Source organism: Odocoileus virginianus, unplaced genomic scaffold, assembly GCF_023699985.2.
Source record: "Odocoileus virginianus isolate 20LAN1187 ecotype Illinois unplaced genomic scaffold, Ovbor_1.2 Unplaced_Scaffold_8, whole genome shotgun sequence".
NCBI classification, from domain to species: domain Eukaryota; kingdom Metazoa; phylum Chordata; class Mammalia; order Artiodactyla; family Cervidae; genus Odocoileus; species Odocoileus virginianus.
The window spans coordinates 2,659,115-2,680,392 of NW_027224270.1; the positions used below are offsets into that span (position 1 = coordinate 2,659,115).

At 42.7% G+C, this 21,278-nt stretch overlaps 1 protein-coding gene, 1 long non-coding RNA gene and 1 pseudogene across 3 annotated transcripts in view; 1 reads left to right on the forward strand and 2 right to left on the reverse strand.

Moving 5' to 3' along the window:
* Positions 1-1,343, reverse strand: part of STARD4 (StAR related lipid transfer domain containing 4) — a 21,470-nt gene extending 20,127 nt beyond the window's left edge. The window contains exon 1 of one of the 2 annotated variants that reach the window (XM_020889515.2): positions 1,260-1,343. The gene's annotated coding sequence lies outside the window, so the exon portion shown is untranslated. The remainder of the gene's footprint in view (positions 1-1,259) is intronic. The other variant, XM_020889516.2, reaches the window with a different exon arrangement.
* On the forward strand, positions 468-16,301 carry LOC139033475 (uncharacterized). The gene is made up of 4 exons (XR_011486033.1): positions 468-748; positions 14,520-14,744; positions 15,004-15,101; positions 15,907-16,301. It is a non-coding gene; the product is annotated as an uncharacterized lncRNA (long non-coding RNA).
* A 3,566-nt stretch (positions 16,302-19,867) lies between these two features.
* LOC110134831 (histone-lysine N-methyltransferase SETMAR-like) lies at positions 19,868-20,869 on the reverse strand (annotated as a pseudogene).
* Positions 20,870-21,278: the final 409 nt, after the last annotated feature.

Consider the following 21,278-nt stretch of genomic DNA (forward strand, 5'->3'; position numbering starts at 1 on the left):
CCCGGGGTCAAAGTCTGGGTGAGGGAGGGCTGGCAGGGGTGTGGGGGCTGTGGAGGTGGGGCGGGCTCATTATTCAAAGACCAAAGACCGGGCTCCAGATCTGTTAGCAGCTTAGGCCCTTCCCTGATCCCTCAGGAGGAGGCCCTTCGTGTGAAGTGTGATGGCCCCGGCACTCGCAGGGCCGGGGCTCAGAGCAGCATCTCGGGGCGGCCTGTGTGCCAGTTCTTGGCAGGGCTGTTGGTTCCACCACCCGTGTCCCCGGAGCCAGCGGGCACTTCAGCGTGTAGTGGATACGGAGCTACCCCGAGTCCTCCGCCAGTGACGTGCGAAGTCCCAGTGGTCAGTGGTCACTGGGCCGGCGCAGACACTCATGGGCTTCGTTTATTAAAAAAAAAAAAAAGACTAATATTTATTGATCATTTACTACATGATCAGTCTTTCTGGCCACTTTAAATTGTATTCTTTCATTTAGTCCTCATAAATAACCTTAAGAGCCTATCCTACTATTATCTATATTTCACAGAAAGTGAAAGTATCAATACGGAGATTGTCTCTTGTCCAAGATGACACAGCCAATAAGTGATGCAGCCAGAATTCCAACCCACGACCTCTGCCTTCAGAGATTGAAGGGCTATTTTGTACAACACTGGAAGCTGATCACAGGTTGGAAGAGTCTCTACATTAAAAATGTGACATCATGTTGAATTTGCTGTATTTTGTCTAGGCTCTCGAACCTAACAAATGTCAGGTAAGTAAGTTTTTAAGTAAATACAATTTTTTTATTAGTAAAAAAACAATGTCAGGTAATCTTTCCTAATTGCAGTTTGGGGACAGCAGCAGCATTAATTTATTGAGAATTCCGAGTTAATATTTTTAGTACCGAATTTGGAACACAGTGAGCACTCGGAAAACACTGCCTCTTAGTGTCTCCGCCGACACCTGGCGTGAGGGCGCGCACCTTTCGTCGTGCGCGCACCTTTCGTCGTCCGTGCACCGCCGAGGGCGCGGGGGCGCGGTCCGCCGCAGGGGCGCCCTCAGAGAGCCTCCCCCGGCCCTGGGGCGCTCGCCGCCGCCCCGCTTCTAACACAGGAGGTGCCTGCCGGCGTCCGAGCGCCAGGAAGCGGGCAGAGCGGGTGCAGGACCCCCGTCCCTCCAGGGCGTCCCCCCGGACGCAGCCCGCCTTCCCGAGACTCTGGCCGGGACAGCAACGGGAGGACGCCCCGCCGCCCCTCAGCCCCCGCCTCGCCTCCGCCACTCACCGCACCTCCGGGCGCTCCGCGGACCAAGACACTACCGGGCGCCCGGGACCGACGCGCACAGCTCCCTGCGGCCCCGCCCGCCGAAGCCCCCGCGGCCAATGGGCGCCCGGCGCGGACGGCAGCCACCTATTGGAAGGCCGTAAGTCTTCCGGGGTGGTGGGCCGAGCCCCGCCCCTGCCGCTTCCGGGACAGAAGCCGGCCTGCAGACGCGCGTCTGCTGGGATTGGCGGACGGCAGCGCGCGGCCTGCGGATTGGTGGCGGCGAGTGGGCCGACTCCGCGCGCGGTGTGAGCCAGCGCTAGCCCGGCCCCCGCGGGCAGGGCCCCAGACCGGGTGGCCTGCTTCTGAGTGCCTGAGGGCGGGTTGCGCGTGGCCGCGAGTCCGCGGGGCCGGAGAGTGCAGAGGCCTGAGAGGGCTCTGAGGGCCGCGCGGCCGCTCGGGCCGAGTCAGAGATAGACGGAATATGCGCGGGTGGGAAGCGTGGGGGCTCTCGGCCCCCGGAACTCGTCACCGCCGCCGTACGAGCGGGTCCTTCTCAGTGCGGACTTCGGGGGCGGCCCGGAGGTAGGGGCTGCGGGCTAGCGGGCGGCTGCGGCGGCCTCCCAAAGCTCGCCGGTTTTCCTGTGTTAGAAGATGGGTCACCCATCTGACGGGGCGTTTGCAGATTACATTTACTCTGCGATATGTGGTTTGAGAACCGAGAGAAGGAAGGAATGCAGTGCTACACTATTAGTCATTTTAGATTCAAACGAGAAAATAATATTTCATAAAATTTTTATTTAGCGTCCTGAAAAAGTTCACCTAACACCACCTGACAGTTACTATGGGCAATTTTTAAAAAACTTTACCTGATTGTTCATATATAAAAGGAATAATGGCTTGGTGATTACTTGTCCATTAGCATCTTACATGTATTAATCTGTAAAATAACACCTACCTTGGGGGGCTGTGTGGATTCAATGATACATAAAGTATGTAAAACTGTAACCAAAGATCTTTGACGCGATTGTCTCAAGGCATTATCCTATATACATACAAAAACCACAGTAATTGACCAATAATAATTAGCAAGTGAGTGAACTCCAGGCCTAGCTCCTTAAGGCAGGTTACTTAATTTCAGAGTAGCTAAACTGGAATTTGGTCCAGGCATGCTGAACTCTAAAACTGGGGCACTTAACTTGTGGGAGATGCAAAATGTGTTTCACAGGCTATGGGGCATCTACCTGTGCATAGAATGGGGGTCCAGAAATCAAAGACCCAATACATGACCTGAAAGTTTACATAGTTAAACGGTGTGTGGGGAGGAACAACTCCACATTAACCATTTCCAAAAAGTAGAAAATTACTATCTCTATTAGAATTGAGCTGTGGGTACATTGCTCAGTACTTTGCCTGTTCTCTCAGAGAATCAGTAGAATTTGCTTACAAAATCAACGTGGCTTTTTTTTTTTTCCAAGCAGTTGCTGCATAAAGTCATATATCGCTTATGCCTCACTTCAGTTCAGTCACTTAGTCATGTCCAACTCTGTGACCCAATGGACTGCAGCATACCAGACTTCCCTGTCCATCACCAACTCCCAGAGATTACTCAAACTCATGTCCATGGAGTCAGTGATGCCATCCAACGGTCTCATCCTCTGTCATCCCCCTTCTCCTACCTTCAGTCTTTCCCAACATCAGGGTCTTTTCCAATGAGTCAGTTCTTTCCATCAGGTGGCCAAAGTATTGGAGTTTCAGCTTCAGCATCAGTCCTTCCAGTTCAGGACTGATTTCCTTTAGGACTGACTGAATTGATTTTCTTGCAGTCCAAGGGACTCTCGAGTCTTCTTGAATGCACTGGTCATAGCAAACACCCTCTTCCAACAACACAAGAGAAGACTCTACACATGGACATCAGCAGATCATCAATACTGAAATTAGATTGATTATATTCTTTGCAGCCAAAGATGGAGAAGCATTGCCTTTTTTTGGGACTGGAATGAAAACTGACCTTTCCTGGTCCTGTGAGCACTGCTGAGTTTTCCAAATTTGCTGGTATATTGAGTGAAGCACTTTCACAGCATTATCTTTTAGGATTTGAAATAGCTCAGCTGGAATTCCATCACCCCCACTAGCTTTGCTTGCAGTGATGCTTGACTAAGGCCCACTTGACTTTGCATTCCAGGATGTCTGGTCTAGTGAGTGATCACACCATCATGGTTATCTGAGTCATGAAGATCTTTTTTGTATAGTTCTCTGTGTATTCTTGCCACCTCTTCTTAATATCTTCTGCTTCTGTTAGGTCCATACCATTTCTGTCCTTTATTGTGCCCATTTTTGCATGAAATGTTCCCTTGGTATCTCTGATTTTCTTGAAGAGATCTCTAGTCTTTCCTATTCTATTGTTTTCTTCTATTTCTTTGCATTGATCACTGAGGAGGGCTTTCTTATCTCTCTTTGCTATTGTTTGGAACTCTGCATTCAGATGGGTATATCTTTCCTTTTTTTCTTTGCCTTTCACTTCTCTTCTTTTCTCAGTTATTTGTAAAGCCTCCTCAGATAAACCTTTTTGCATTTCTTTTTCTTGGGAATGGTCTTGATCACTGCCTCCTGTACAGTGTCACAAACCTCTGTCCATAGTTCTTCAGGCACTCTATCAGATCTAATCCCTTGAATCTATTTGTCACTTCCACTGTATAATCATAAGGGATTTGATTTAGGTCATACCTGAATGGTCTAGTGGTTTTCCCTACTTTTTTCAATTTAAGTCTGAATTTTGCAATAAGGAGGTCATGATCTGAGCCACAGTCAGCTCCTGGTCTTTTTTTTTTTTTTCTGACTGTGTAGAGCTTCTCCATCTTTGGCTGCAAAGAATATAATCAATCTGATTTGGTATTGACCATCTGGTGATGTCCATGTGTAGAGTCATCTCTTGTGTTGTTGGAAGAGGGTGTTTGCTATGACCAGTGCATTCTTTTGGCAAAACTCTGTTAGCCTTTGCCCTGCTTCATTTTGTACTCCAAGGCAAAATTTACCTGTTACTCCAGGTATCTCTTGACTTCCTAATTTTGCATTCCAGTATCCTATGATGAAAAGGATATCTTTTTTTTTTTTTTTTTTTTTTGATGTTAGCACTTGTAGGTCTTCATAGAACCGTTCAACTTCAGCTTCTTCGGCATTACTGGCTGGGGCATAGACTTGGATTACTGTGATACTGATATGTTTGCCTTGGAAATGAACAGAGGTCATTCTGTTGTTTTTGAGATTGCACCCAAGTACTGCATTTTGCACTCTTTTGTTGACTATGAGGGCTACTCCATTTCTTCTAAGGGATTCTTGCCCTCTGTAGTAGATGTGATGGTCATCTGAGTTAAATTCACCCATTCCAGTCCATTTTAGTTCGCTGATTCCTAAAATATTGGCATTCACTCTTGCCATCTCCTGTTTGACCACATCTAATTTACCATGATTCATGGACCTAACATTCTGGTTCCTATAATACTGCTCTTTATGGCATTGGACTTTACTTCCATCACCAGTCACATCCACACTGGGCATTGTTTTTGCTCTGGTTCCATCTCTTCATTCTTTCTGGATTTATTTCTCTACTCTTCTCCAGTAGTATAGGGGTCACCTACCTACCTGGGGAGTTCATCCTTCATTATCCTATCTTTTTGCCTTTTCATACTGTTCAGGGGTTCTCAAGGTAGGAATCCTGAAGTGGTTTGCCATTCCCTTCTCCAGTGGACCACATTTTGTCAGAACTCTCCACCATGACCTGTCTGTCTTGGGTGGCCCTACATGGCATGGCTCATAGTTTCATTGAATTAGACAAGGCTGTGGTCCATGTGATCAGATTGGTTAGTTTTCTGTGATTGTGGTTTTTGTTTGGTCTGCCTTATGATGGATCAGGATAAGAGGCTCATGTAGGCTTCCTGATGGGAGAGACTGACTATGGAGGAAACTAGGTCTTCCTCTGATGGGCTCAGTGAATCTTTGATCCAGTTCTCTGTTGACGGGCGCGGCTATGTCCCCTCCCTGTTGTTTGACCCTAGACCAACCTACGTGGGGGCAGTGAGGACAATGGCCGCTCCCTTCCAGGACTCATGCACACACTCTTGTGTCCAGTGCCCTGACACTGCAGCAGGTCACTGTCGACCCACAGCTCCGCCAGAGACTCCCGCACACTCACAGGCAAGTCTGGCCCAGTCTCTTGTGGGGCCACTGCTCCTTTCTCCTGGGTCCTGGTGGGCACGAGGTTGTTTGTGCCCTCCGAGAGTCTGTTTCCCCAGTCCTGTGTAAGTTCTGAGGTCAAATCCTACTGGCCTCTGAAGTCAAATTCTCTGGGTGTTCTCAGTCCCTTTGCCTGATCCAGAGGTTCAGAAATCTGCTGTCAGTCCTAGAACTTTCTAAACAGTGTGAGAATTTACTTGGTGTAATTGTTCTACAGTTTGTGGGTTGTGGGCTCAGTGGCTCTATGTTGGGGTTAGCCCTTCAAGAGGGCTTTATGCCACATGCTGTGTGACCCCGGTCTGCTGCACCCAGACACTTGTGCCTCCAGGGTGGTTGTTGTTTCTTTGCCCCTTGCTCTTCATCTGTTGCCATATTTATCTTTGTTAGAAATAAGTTGGGCTAATTCAAAACAACTCTATTTCTATCAAAGTAGAATGCTAATAAAAGCAAAACTGCCGGTTCAGAAAAAAAAATAACATAATATTACCTGAAGCTATTATTGAGGGCTATAGGCCAGGCACAGGGCTAAGCATTTTATGTGCATTGACTCATTTAATCCTGATGACAACCTCATAAGATATGCACTATTATTACTGTGCTTATAAGAAAACTACATGTAGTGTATAAAGCAACAGACAGGTCCCCTATCCAAATAGTTTGGAATAGGTGGCATAGATGGAAATTAGCTTTCCATCTAAAGTTCAAGTATAGAAGAGACATATGGTGTATTCGAGGGCTTTCCAGGTGCCTCAATGATAAAGAATTCGCCTGCCAATGCAGGAGACTTGGATTTGATCCCTGGGTTGGGAAGATCCCCTGGAGAAAGAAATTGGCAACCACTCCAGTATTCTTACCTGAGAAAGCCCATGGACAGAGGAGCCTGGAGGGCTGCAGTTCATGGGGTTGTGAAAGAGTCAGACACGACTTAGCAACTAGACAACAGAATTTATTTGACCAGATATAAAAAGTCACCCTGAAGAGGAAAACTAGCTTCCCTACCAAGCCCTTACTGTAACCAGGCTGAATATATTAACGTATCTAAAAGTGGAATTTTCAAGAAAACAAAAAAATCCAAAATAAAGATATAATGTATCCAGTATTTCTGCCAAGAGGCAATAATTTTATAAATAAAAATCAAAAACATGCAAAAATATCCTCAACTACTTGAAAACTTTTAAAAAAAATCAGTCCCCCAAACTCTCTTGTATCAAAGAGAATTAAATATTACATACTGAAGAAGACTGACTCAATGGACATGAGTTTGAGCAAACTCCAGGAGATAGTGAAGGACAGGGAAGCCTGGCGTGCTGCAGTTCATGGGATCACAAAGAGTCAGACATGACTTAGTGACTAAACAACAACAATAATTTCAAACATTAATATTAATAAATATTAACATTAATAAATTTAAAAAGTTGACCCCTACCTATCAAAACTAGGGAATATGACAAATTATATACTTAGAAAACTTGACTCAGGAAAATTCATAACCTCAATTCAAGTCAGCAAATAATTATTAAATCCCTGCTGTGGGACAACATGTTGAAACTGGGGCAGTTTATAAAGTGACCTCCCCCCACCCCACCCCCCCCACCCCCAGCCAATTTCAGAACTGGATTTGATCCTGAACCTTTTATTTATATAATCCAAGTATTATTTTAGGTCAGTTTGAGTTAGCTTTCTTTCATTTAGAATGAAAGAGCTTTCATGGAATAAAGGACCCCTTTCTCTTGTGACACTTTATTCTTTTGTTCTATCCAGCCATGGTCTGAAATCAGGTGAAAACAGGAAAGAAGTGAGTGTTGGGATGGACATCTTAGCTGCAGAACTAAAGGACCTGAACATTTTAATCTATGGCTATGGGAGACAAGGATAGTTTCAGCATTCCTGGGCAGGTCCTGCAACTGGTTGAAGCAACTTTTTGGTGTAGTCCATTTATATACACGTGGGGAGAAGACATGTATAAGAATCAACTGTTTCTTTTGTTGTCACAAGTATCTTAAACACCCAGTTGAGTTCAGTTCAGTTGTTCAGTCGTGTCCGACCCCATGAATCACAGCACGCCAGGCCTCCCTGTCCATCACCAACTCCTGGAGTTTACTCAAACTCATGCCCATCAAGTCAGTGATGCCATCCAGCCATCTCATCCTCTGTCATCCCCTTCTCCTCCTGTCCCCAATCCCTCCCAGCATCAGGGTCTTTTCCAATGAGTCAGCTCTTCGCATGAGGTGGCCAAAATACTGGAGTTTCAGCTTCAGCATCAGTCCTTCCAATGAACACCCAGGACTGTGCTTAAATTAATATCCTTAAGGTCAAGCTGTGTTTTCTACTTTCAACTTCCATGAAATTCTCCAGTATCCTTTCAATAAGCCTTCTTCACATCCTTTGAATGGGTTTCTGTTTCTTGTAATCAATCCCTGGCTCTCACAGAAGTACATCCTCATCCCCTTGAGGAAATTTTTTCCCGTGCTTAAACAAATGGAACTAATATCAATGATGATATTAACTATACCTCTTGTCAAGGAAGGAGTCAGAGGACTTTGCACAAAGCATTAAAGATAACTGAGCCTTAGTTTCCTCACCTGTGATTTGAGATTAAGTTATGGTAATCAAATCAGTATAGTATTGGTGTGAAAGCAGACATATAAATCAATGCAATAGGATAGAAAGTCCAGAAATGAACTCATGGATATATGGTCAGCTAATCTATGACAAGAGGCAAGCTGGACAGCTACATGATAAAGAATGGAATTAGAACATTCCACAACATCACACACAAAAATAAACTCAACATGAATTAAAGCTCTTAAGTGTAAGACCAGATACTGTAAAGCTCAGAGGAAAACATAGGTGGAACACTCTTACAGCAGCAATGTTTTTTTGGATCTGCCTCCTAGAGTAATGGAAGTAAAAACAAATACATGGGACCTTATCAATCTAAAAGTTTTTGCACAGCAGAGGAAACCATAAACAAAATGAAAAGACAACCTTCAGACTGGGAGAAAACATTTGTAAATGATGCTACTGACAAGTGATTAATTTTCAAAATTGATTTTGAAAATGTCAGCTCATGAGACTGAATATTAAAAAAACAAACCAGCTCAATCAAAAAACAGGCAGGAGACAAACATTTCTTCAAAGAAGACATACAGATGGCCAACAGGCATGTGAAAAGATGCTCAACATTGCTAATTATTAGAGAAATGCAAATCAAAACTACAGTGAGGTATCACCTCACACCAGTCAAAATGGACATTATTAAAAAATTAAAAATAGTAAATGCTAGATAAGGTGTGGAGAGAAAGGAACCCTACTACATCATTAGTGAGAATGTGAATTGGTGCAGCCACTATGAAGAACAGTATGGAGTTTCTTTGAAAAAGTAGAAACAGAGTTGCTGTAAGATCATGCAGTTCCACCTCTAGGCATACATCCAGAGAAAACTAATTCAAAAAGGTACATGTACTCCAATGTTCATACTGGTCCTATTCACAATAGCAAAGACATGTAAACAACCTAAATGTCCACCAACAGATGAATATACAGATCTGTCCATCAACAGATAAAGATGTGAATATATTCAGTGGAATATTATACATATTCAGTAGAATTATATATATATATATATATTCAGTGGACTATTACTCAGCCATTAAAGAGAATAAAATATTGCCATTTGCAGTAACATGGGTGGACCTAGAGATTACCATTTTAAGTGGAATAAGTTAGGGAAAGACAAGTATCATATGATATCACTTATATGTGGAATCTTAAAAAATAATACAAATGAACTTATTTACAAAACAGAAATAGACTCATAGACATAGAAAACAAGTTTATGGTTACCAAAGGGGATATCAGCTGGGAGGAAGGGTAGGAAGGGAGAAGAGATAAATTAGGAGTTTGTACCAGTAGTATCTACACTACTAGAGAGAAAACAGGTAGACAGTAAGGTCCCTACTGTGCAGCACAGGGAATTATACTCAATATCCTCTAATAACCTATAAGGAAAGGAATCTGAAAAAGAATGTGCATACACACACACACATATATATCTCATATTACTGAATCACTTTGCTGTACATTTGAAACTAATACAACACTATATGTCAATTTAAAACAAGTTGTTTCTGAATAAGAACATCTTCTGTGCGGAGTGTTTGAGACCAGGGCTGCAGAGACCAGAGCTGGCAGGTGTTGGCACTAGTGGGCACACGGAACTGGTAGTGGGGGCTGGGGAAGAGCGCTTGAGGCAGAATACAAGTGAGAGTGTAGAGCAGAGGTCCCCAAATCTCCACCCATCTGCCTTGTGGAAGGGAAGCAGTTTAGAATACAGACTTCAAGCCCTATCTTGAAACTCCTAAATCAGGATCTTTGGAGGTAGGAAGAAATGTGGTTTCTATATGATGTCCTGTAGCTAATCTAAAACCAGTCTAACAAGTGCTTAAGCACTACCAGAATAGAAGAGGAAGCAAGGCTTGTGTAAGAAGAGTCTGGGCCAGAGGCATAGCCAAGTGTTAAGATTCAGTGTGTAAAATACTGAATTGTCCAAGGTATTTATTTCCATTACTTACTTCTTGTGCTGCCTGCTATATTGGTTAAAGTTTATGCTATTTTTTTTTAAAAAACTAAGTATGATTTTAAGAAAATTTAGGGCAACTGAATAGTAAAACGTGTTCTACCAATGTATAGAACATATTCATGTTAGATCCAACCAGTCCATCCTAAAGGAGATCAGTCCTGGGTGTTCATTGGAAGGACTGATGCTGAAGCTGAAACCCCAATACTTTGGCCACCTGATGCAAAGAATTGACTCATTTGAAAAGACCCTAGATGCTGTGTAGGATTGAGAGCAGGAGGAGAAGGGGATGACAGAGGATGAGATGGTTGGATGGCATCATCGATTCAATGGACATGGGTTTGGGTGGACTCTAGGAGTTGGTGATGGACAAGGAGGCCTGGTGTGCTGCAGTTAATGGGGTGACAAAGAGTCAGACACAACTGAGCGGCTGAACTGAACTGAGACCATAATTAAAATTAATCAAAAAAGCAAATAAAGCTCAAATTATATTTGTTGTTCATATATCAAAATATTCAGGTGAAAATGAAGACCAACTAACAATATAATCACCATAAATTATATAACTGAAAAAAATGAAATATTAGTCACTCAATCATGTCCCACTCTGCAATCCCATGGACTGTAGTCCACCAGGATTCTCTGTGCATAGGATTCTCCAGGCCAGAATACTGGAGTGGGTTGCCATTCCCTTCTCCAGGGGTCTTGCCCACCCAGGAATTGAACCCAGGTCTGGTGTATTGCAGGCAGATTCTTTACTGTCTGAGCCACTAGGAAGCCAATCTCCCATCGTAAAGAACATTCATGGGATGTTTAGTGTAGTCTAGGCACAACTCTAGGTAGGTATTATGATCTCCATCTTGCTTATTAGGAAACTGATGTCTAGGAAATTTAGATAATTAACCTAAAATCACACAGCTAATGAGTGACAGAGGTCAGATGTCACTACAAAACAGGATGCCCCATCAAGGGCAACGACAGAATTTACATCTGGGTGTGGGCGGCCATGCTGGCTCTTGTCTACCCTTGGTATCTGAAGATCAGGAGACAGTCGGCAAAGCCAGCCCACAGTTGATGCCAACAGAAACCACATTGGGTGCTTCATGTGTGGCTGAGCACAGTTGGTAGCTACTTGCTATCTCCACTGTGAAGACAGCTTTTGAAGGTAAAGAAATTTCCTGTTGTGTTTAGGTTCACAAATGGTCAGAAGACTACTGATATCTGACCGTAAGGTGAAAGCAAGCAGAAGGAAGTGCCAGTCTCAGTCACCAGAAGTTAGGTTGAGTGTTCGTGTGGAAGAAAGAACTCCTCACACACACACTGAAAAAGAAAGGACCAACTACAGCCTGCAGTTCACATGATGAGCAATGTAACTGATGGAACTGTTTTTTAATTTCAGGCAAGTATGTAAAACAATGATCAGTAAATGACAACTATGTGCCAAATTAGGTACCCCATACTTTTCATAAATAAATTTTGTTGGAACATAAGCATACTCATTAACCAGTGTACCATGATACCCCCACACTGCAATGTCATGATTGAGAAATGGCAAAAGACACTATGTGGGAATCTGAAAACATTACTCTCTGAATCTTTATAGTAAAACTATGCTATCTTTGTTCTAAAACATTTCACAAACGGGTGAAAGAGGAGAGTGAAAAAGCTGGATTAAAATTCAACATTAAAAACAACAACTAAGATTGTGATATCCAGTCCCATCACTTCATGGCAAATACAAGGGGCTAAAGTAGAAACAATGACAGATTTTCTTTTCTTGGCCTCCAAAATCATTGTAGACAGTGACGGCAGCCAGAAATTGAGACACTTGCTCCTTGGAAAGAAAGCTATGGCAAACTTAGGCAGCATATTATAAAAGCATAAACATCAGTTTGCTGATGAAGATCTGTATAGTCAAAGCTATGGTCATGTATGGATGTGAGAGTTGGACCATAAAACAGGCTGAGAGCTGAAGAATTGATGCTCTTAAACTGTGGTGCTAGAGAAGACTTGAGAATCCCTTGGACTGCAAGGAGATCAAAACAGTCCATCCTTAAAGAAATCAACACCCTGAAGAGTCATTGGAAGGACTGATGCTGAAGCTGAAGCTTCAATACTTTGGCCACCTGATGTGAAGAACTGACTCGTTAGAAAAGACTCTGATGCTGGGAAAGAAGGCAAAAGTAGAAGGGGGTGGCAGAAGATGAGGCGATTAGATAGCATCACCAACTCAGTGGACGTGAGTTTGAGCAAACTCCAGGATATAGTGAAGGACAGGGAAGCCTGGCATGCTGCAGTCCATGGGGTCACAAAGAGTTGGACATGACTTAGCAACTCAACAGCAACAACAGCAATTAAAGTAATTAGCCTCCAACTAATAAAAACAAATGAAAACAAAAACAAAATAAAGAGATAAACTCAGGCTTGTGATATTTCCTTGGATTACGGGTATCAAACCCATGGGGAGGTGAAGCCACTTAAGAAGGAACAAAGTCTAAGAGAATTCAATTGGACCAGGACCTTTGACTTATGAGGTCAGTTTCTCTTGCAGAGAATGAACTTTGTTCACTTAAAAGGGTACATGTTAAATACTCCAGCTCAGAGAACACTGCCTTGCACTTGGATAAGCTAAAGTGCAAAGTGATTGTGACATAGTTTGCCTTTTACAAACCTCATCTCTTTTTTCTGGTTTCACATTTTCTCTCTTAAGAACTTGTGTTGTGTTTCCATAAATGCGTCAGTTGGTAAGGGTCTGCTCTGTGTCAGAGATAATTCTAAAATATTTACATTCACAATCTGACTACTGCTTTATCTCCTTCCCCCTTTTCTGTTGTCAAATTAGAGCCCCTAATTTCTTGCTGGGCACAGCAGTGTCCAGAATAACAGACATTTCCCAGGTGCTCTGTTGGTTAGAGCTCTGAATGGACTTGGGTCCTGCTAATCAGATGTACTTGTGAGAGATCTGAAGAGATGCCAAAGTCATGCTTTCACTGCTTCCGCCATTTGGGCAAGTTTCTGTCTCCCATTTCCCTGCCCCAGTTGAAGGTTGTGATCCTGATGGTTTCCCAGTAGCTATAGGAACATCTGCATTGGTGCCCACCCCCCTCCCCCCACGTCATCCTGTTCTGAAAGGATGTCTTTGACCTTCCAACTGATTCCCTAAGCCATAACAAAGCCTGTACTAAATCTTTTTCTGATTAGACTAGTTGAAATGGCTTCTGTTCTTTCCAAGTGAATGCTGACCAGTCCAAAGTTTGGAATTTAAAAGTAAGGTGATGCCCTTAAGGACATTGATGGCCACTTTCTTGACCTGACCGTCCAAGAAGCAGTTAGCAAGGACAGCAGCAGCTGGCCCTCCTTCTCCATGGGTTCTGCATCCACCGATTCAATCGCAGAACCAGAGAGTGCTGAGGGACACCTGGATCTCTGCTCAGGAAAGGTCAGAGAATCTCAAGCTGTAGCAGAGAATCTCCACCTGTGTCAGAGAATCTAAAATACTTGTGAACATAATTTGGTGCTTCACAGTGTTAAAAACCCACTACATCAGTACCTCCACACTGAAGCAATGGTAAGAATTTGCTCTGAAGTGGCACAATGGCCCTAATTCCTGGACAAGAACATGTCCAAAGCCTTCTGTACTCGGCAAGAAGAATCAGTCCAGCAGTACAGATAAGGTTAAGGGTGTAGCCCTACCTTTTGAAATCCTTATTTTAGGACATCATGGAAGCCCCCATGTTAGTTTCAAGGGCTCCCGTAAAAAAGTACCACAAACTGGGTGGCTTGAACCACAAACAGTTATTATCTTACAGTTCTAGAGGCTAGAGTTTGAGGTCAAGGTGTTGGCAGGGAAGTTTCTTCTGAGAACCACCAGGAAAACCTGTCCCGTGGCTTTCCCCTGGCTGCTGGCGGTTCACTGACAACCTCCGGCGTTTCTTGTCTTGTGGCTGCATCACCCTGATCTCTGCCTTTGTCTTCATGTGGCGTTGACACTCTGTGTATGGCTGTGTCCAGATTTCCCCTCTCTTTGTAAGGACACAGGTCATATTGGCTTGGGGCTCACTCCAATGATCTCATTTCAACTTGATTGCCACTGTGAAGATCTTGTCTTCAAATAAGGTCACATACTGTGGTACTGGGAGTTAAGATCAAGCATATCTTTTTAAGATGGAGGGCACAATTCAACCCACAGACATAATCATTAGATTGAAAAAAGGCTGTGCAGACTGTAGCAGGTAGGAATGAAAACCTAGGCTGTGGACCTCTGTTGATAAACGTAAACATACATATATGTATGTGCGTGTGCTGGGGGGGCGCGCATACAGGCACGTATAATTTCTAGATTATTTCTTTGGGTTCAATTTTTATACAGAAACTTTTATACATAAGTTTTCTTTTAAAAAGAAAACTTTTTAAAGTTTTATATGAGTTTATATATAAAGTTTTATATAAAAGTTTCTTCTTTTATACAGAAGAAAGACTGCTTGCCTATTAAGAGGAAATTCTTTACCAGAAAAACCATAAACCTGGCCTGCCAAAGCCTAACTGTCTTGAGTCAGTCTCAATGCAAACTTAAGTACCAAACCTACACTAGCAAAAAGCAGGATATGAAAGTTTTGCAGCCCCAAGAACAGAAGACACTCCAATGCCCAATGAAGCGTGCCGGAGGAGGCTAATGGACCAAGAGGGACCACCAGGTAAACAAAACCAGTGGTCTTGGAGATGACAGAGGAAGCAGAGGTTTGGGATGGGCTAACCTAGGAAATTATAATAGTCTATTCCAGGGCAGACACCTCTGAAATTCCTGCCCATTACAATAATTTTTTTCTGAAGAGAACTTTTTATTACAGCTATCTTGTCCCTATTCCACCATAGAATTGTGTGTGTGTGTGTGTGTGTGTGTGTTAGGCATGCAGGAATAACTTACCAGTCACTTCCTGGATCACCTGTCCATAGGTAGCTGCAGCTGGACCTAATGGAGAGAACTGTGTGTTCTCCTAATGGAGACACAAAGAGAACTTTGCATCACTCAGATATCCTGACCTAAACCAGAGGTGGGTTTAGTCTCTGAATGGAACTTTTAAGTCATCTCTCTTAGGTAAGGTATGAGTTTTCTCTCTGGGGAAAAGGGTGCTCACAAATCTCAAGGATGGAAATTGTGGTCTATGGCAGACTGCTAGATGTCCTCCAATAGCTATTCTTCCCCTTTCTTTTAATCTATGGCAATAGAACCCCCAATATTTTATATGGACACAAGATCACTCCAAATAAAGACTGCTATATTTTTGAGCTTTCCATACAGCTACAACTGTGGTTATAAATTCGTTTCTGTCAATCAGCTGCTCTCTGGAAACATTCAGAAGGCAAGAGCCAGGAGAGGTGATGAGGAGGACTCTGGTTTGCCTGCAGTGGCTTCTTGACCCGAGAGGCTTTCCTGGGCATTGTAGAGACAATGTCATTTTAAAATTGGCAACCATAGGAGCAGCTTCCCAAATGGACAGGTGGCTTCCCAAACACAGAAGACGCAACAGGTCCCTTGGTGTCCCAGTGACTCTGCATTTTCACTGCCAAAGATGCAGGGTTCAATCTCTCATCAGGTAACTAAGATCCAACAAGTCACCTGGCACAGCTAAATTGAAGAAAGAAAAACATGGGGGGTGGGGGCTAGCAGAGTGTCTATTCACTGCAATTGAATATGTCCAATACAGTTGGAATTATTTGTTCATTTTAGAGATAAAGAAACTAAGGCTTAGAGACAGTAGTGAGCTGGTAAACCAGCTCTCTATGGGGAACAAACTACTGCACAATTGCACTCATCTCACACACTAGTAAAGTAATGCTTAAAATTCTCCAAGCCAGGCTTCAGCAATATGTGAACCATGAACTTCCAGATGTTCAAGCCAGTTTCCGAAAAAGCAGAGGAACCAGAGATGAAATTTCCAACATCCGCTGGATCATTGAAAAAGCAAGAGAGTTCCAGAAAACATCTATTTCTGCTTTACTGACTATGCCAAAGCCTTTGACTGTGTGGATCACAATAAACTGTGGAAAATTCTGAAAGAGATGGGAATACCAGATCACCTGACCTGCCTCTTGAGAAACCTGTATGCAGGTCAGGAAGCAACAGTTAGAACTGGACATGGAACAACAGACTGGTTCCAAATAGGAAAAGGAGTACATAAAGTACATAAAGGAGTACATGAATATTGTCACCCTGCTTATTTAACTTATATGCAGAGTACACCATGAGAAATGCTTGGGCTGGAGGAAGCACAAGCTGGAATCAAGATTCTGGGAGAAATATCAATAACCTCAGATATGCAGATGACACCACCCTTATGGCAGAAAGTGAAGAAGAACTAAAGAGCCTCTTGATGAAAGTGAAAGAGGAGAGTGAAAAAGTTGGCTTAAAGCTGAACATTCAGAAAACTAAGATCATGGCATCTGGTCCTATCACTTCATGGCAAATAGATGGGGAAAAGTGGAAACAGTGTCAGACTTTATTTTTGGGGGCTCCAAAATCACTGCAGATGGTGATTGCAGTCATGAAATTAAAAGACACTTACTCCTTGGAAGGAAAGTTATGACCAACCTAGACAGCATATTAAAAAGCAGAGACATTACTTTGTCCACAAAGGTCCATCTAGTCAAGGCTATGGTTTTTCCAGTGGTCATGTATGGATGTGAGAGTTGGACTATAAAGAAAGTTGAGCACCAAAGAATTGATGCTTTTGAACTGTGGTGTTGGAGAAGGCTCTTGAGAGTCCCTTGGACTGCAAGGAGATCCAACCAGTCCATCCTAAAGGAGATCAGTCTGGGTGTTCATTGGAAGGACTGATGTTGAAGCTGAAACTCCAATACTTTGGCCACCTGATGCAAAAAGCTGACTCATTGGAAAAGACCCTGATGCTGGGAAAGATTGGGGGCAGGAGGAGAAGGGGATGACAGAAGATGAGATGGTTGGATGGCATCACCGACACAATGGACATGGGTTTGGGTAAACTCTGGGAGTTGGTGATGGACAGGGAGGCCTGGCATACTGCGGTTCATGGGGTCACAAAATGTTGGATACGACTGAGCAACTGAACTGACCTGATGGGGAACAAGTGCCCACATTGGTAGCATTTGACACCATCTGTGGTAACTACTTCTGCCATAACTGATTCAAGTCTCCAACGGTTTAAAAACCTTTAGGCAAAATTCCTAAAAGTTAAACAGTTGGCTCTTGCAAGCTGGCTTCTGTTCTAACACACCATGCTTACAGAATTTGTGTAACTTCCCCAACATACCAAGTCAGTAAGTATTTAATAAAAAGATTGAATATAGAGTGATATTTATTCTGTCTTAAAAACCATTGCACTTTATCAGGAGAGTTCTGGGCTGTCAGTGTAACACTAACAGAAACATACATCACATAGTATAAATGCTTCCAGTGTGTTCAGAGATTTCCTTAATGAACGTTGAGACAGTAGCTTAGGCAGGATTGGAGTGAGTAGTCTTTACTGATAGTATTACATGCATGTGACATAAAGGGGATTTAAACAGCTTAAGACCATCAAAGTTGCAAGTGGGACTTAAGGAGTGAGGGAAATAATTCATAAATTGAAAAATTTAAAGTTGCTACTTCTTGACTGCTATGAAACTGAGTTTGTGGTTGGGGTAGTTATGCCACAGACCTACTGGAGAATTCCTGAAGACCACAAAGTGAATGGAAACTGGGTTTTCTTCAAGCATGTGTATATTTTCGTAGTATTACTTTTTGATGTTAAATGAGCAGTAGTGAAAGCTATCATGTACTTCCTGTTTTTCTGGAGTTGGGGATTATGAAGAAGTTTGTTGCTTTGTTTAATGAACTGGACCTGGTCACTGATTGAGCCTGATGATAGCAATGACCCTAGGCATCTATTTTTTCCTTTTGTTGTGACTGTGACAGCCCAGCTGAGGCAAAGGCTATTTAGGTAAGTGCTCAGAATAAACCTTACAATGAGATGACAGACCTTCTTTTTAAATTTTTGAGCAAAGAGCTAAATAATCTGCTAAAATAAGAGGTAAATTATGCAACATTTCTTAGATCTTAGCATTCAAAAATTATAAGACCCTACTGTATGGCACAAGGAACTATATTAAATATTCTGTGATAAACTGTAGTAGAAGAGAATATGAAAAAAGGATGTGTGTGTGTGTGTGTGTGTGTGTGTGTGTGTGTGTGTGTGTAACTGATGTGTATTGGTTCAGTTCAGTTCAGTTCAGTTGCTCAGTTGTGTCTGACTCTTTGCGACCCCATGAATCGCAGCACACCAGGCCTCCCTGTCCATCACCAACTCCCAGAGTTTACTCAAACTCATGTCCATCGAGTCGGTGATGCCATCCAGCCATCTCATCCTCTGTTGCCCCCTTCTCCTCTTGCCCCCAATCCCTCCCAGCATCACGGTCTTTTCCAATGAGTCAACTCTTCACATGAGGTGGCCAAAGTATTGAAGTTTCAGCTTCAACATCAGTTCTTCCAATGAACACCCAGGACTGATCTCCTTTAGGATGGACTGGTTGGATCTCCTTGCAGTCCAAGGGACTCTCAAGAGTCTTCTCCAACACCACAGTTCAAAAGTATCAATTCTTCGGCGCTCAGCTTTCTTTATAGTCCAACTCTCACATCCATACATGACCACTGGAAAAACCATAGCCTTGACTAGACGGACCTTTGTTGATAAAGTAATGTCTCTGCTTTTTAATATGCTGTCTAGGTTGGTCATAACTTTCCTTCCAAGGAGTAAGCGTCTTTTAATTTCATGACTGCAATCACCATCTGCAGTGATTTTGGAGCCCCCAAAAATAAAGTCTGACACTGTTTCCACTGTTTCCCCATCTATTTGCCATGAAGTGATGGGACCAGATGCCATGATCTTAGTTTTCTGAATGTTGAGCTTTAAGCCAACTTTTTCACTCTCCTCTATATGTATATATAAATACAAAACAAAATTTCTCACTTTGCTATACAGCAGTAATTAAGACAACATTGTAATTCAACTATATACTTCAACAAAAATAAATTAAAAATATTATCAGGTGAAAGTGGGGGGAAAGAGAAGTACAAAGGAGAGGAGGTGGGTAAAGAAAGATAGGAGCGGAGGCTCAGACCGGCCTTCTTTCTCCTCGCACCAAACAAGCGCCTCCCCCGTGGGTTCCTGGGGCTCCCGGCGCTGTAGGGCTGGGCGGTGGGGGCCTCTCTGGATCTGCAGTCAGGGAGATGCGAGGAGTTCCTTTCTCTGGTCAAGTGACCAGACAGACTTGGCTTCTACACATCGCAGGATAATAAATAAAAGTATAGTGAGATTAAAGAGAGTTCTCAAATGTGCTATTTCTTTATATGGAGAGAATATAATTCAAAAGGGCAAACTATTTTGAGATCAAGAGAATTTCTTTCAAAGTAATGGGGTGTTATGTGAATCCAGTAGAAACATTTGACCTGGTTTCCTTCTATGAAGAAACCTTTATTAAGTAGTCAAAAAATATCACTGCTTGACAAGTGAGAACAATGCTAAGAAAACAGATATGTTAAAGAGAAATGTGAAGACAAATTTTACCTAAAATGCCATTGCTTTAAAGATAGAGACTAATTTTAATTCCTACAACATCAGTCACTAGGTGTGATAGTATCTTTTGTTTTAATATTTCTTCCACTCATCCTGATGTCTTCACTGAGAAATTTGTCACTTCCTCTTGTTTATAGTATTAGGTTGGTGCAAAAGTAATTGCAGTTTTGGACCATGAATTTTAAATCATTATAACTAGGCTCAAACACATCTTTATTAGTCAGATAGGAACCATTACAATCAATACATTTTTGCCAATGAGAAATAAGTTTGTTTATTCCTGTAGCATAAAAATCTGTGCTTCAGGATTCAGTGAACTCTTGGAAAGCATTTTCTGCCTCCTGCTGGTTGTGGAAGTGTTTTCCCTGCAAAAAGTTGTCTAGATGCTTGAAGAAGTGGCAGTTGGTTGGCGAGAGGTCAGGTGAATATGGCGGATGAGGCAGAAGTTCACGGCCCAGTTTGTTCAGCTTTGGAAGCGCTGGCTGTGAGCCATGTGGTCGAGCATTGCTGAGGAGAATCGGGCCATTCTGTGGGCCAATGTTGGCTTCAGTTTTCTGTGCAGCCCTTCAGTTTGCTGAGCATAACTTCTCACATGCAGTGGTTTCACCTGGATTCAGGAAGCTATAGTGGATCAAATGAGCAGCAGAACACCAAACAGTGACCAAGACCTTTTTTGGGTGCAAGTTTGACTTTGGGAAGTGCTTTGGAGCTTCTTCTCCATCCAGCCACTGAGCTGGTCACTGCCGTTTGTCATATAAAATCCACTTTTCATCACACATCACAATCCAATCAAGAAATGGTTCATTGTTGTTGCATAGAATAAGAGAAGACAACACTTCAAAATGAGGTTTTTTTTTTTTTTCATTTTTGGTCAGCTCATGAGGCATCCACTTATCTAGCTTTTTTACATTTCCAATTTGCTTCAAGTGCTGAATGACCATAGGATGGTCAACGTTGAGTTCTTCAGCAGCTTCTCGTGTAGTTGTAAGAGGATCATCTTTGATGATGGCTCTCCAGTGGTCGTTGTCAACTTCCAATGGCCAGCCACTGCACTCCTCATCTTCAAGGCTCTTGTCTCCTTGCAAAACTTTGAACCACCACTGCACTGTACTTTCGTTAGCAGTTCCAGGGCCAAATGTGTTGTTGATGTTTTGAGTTGTCTCCACTGTTTTATGACCCATTTTGAACATGAATTAAAAAATCTCTTGAATTTGCTTTTGGTCTAACATCATTTCTATAGTCTAAAATAAATCTACAGTAAACAGCAAGTCATAAATCTTTAGCAAAAAAAAATATAAATTGAGAAATGTGCATTAAAATGATGTATAACATAGCCGCATTTATTTAAGAATGTATTCTAGTATGTAATGGCAAAGTGCGACAATGCAAAACAATTGCTTTTGCACCAGCCTACCGGTATCTTTTAATATTTCTTCCACCCGTCCTGATGTCCTCACTCCTCTGTCACCACCACAATCTCACGTATGGAGTCTCATGCTAAAATCTTAATGGTATGGAATACATTGCCCTACTTCCAGTCCTTTGCAGCCAAATATGAGAATGGATTTTTCTTTACAAGAAGTTTTAAAACTCCAAAGTCATGTCTTCAGTAGATATTAACTTCCTTGGGTTATCTACTTC